A 266-nucleotide genomic window follows, 5' to 3' on the forward strand; every position below is an offset into this window, starting at 1 on the left:
ACTCCTTATACAAAAATTAATTCAAGATGGATTAGAGACTTAAATGTTAGACCTAATACCATAAAAACCCTAGAAGAAAAGCTTATTTTTAAAACAGAGGTAATTGAATTCCCTTTGGAAAGCAGATATGCTTATGAATTGGAAAAAAAACAGTGCTAATAATAATGTAGAGGAATAAACTTCTACTGATGAATCCAACTTGAGTGATAACACCATACTGTATGACTCTATAGCTATAGCTTAAAATTATTCATACACTTTCCTCT

This window comes from Papio anubis, chromosome 4 (assembly GCF_008728515.1).
Source record: "Papio anubis isolate 15944 chromosome 4, Panubis1.0, whole genome shotgun sequence".
Lineage (NCBI taxonomy): Eukaryota > Metazoa > Chordata > Mammalia > Primates > Cercopithecidae > Papio > Papio anubis.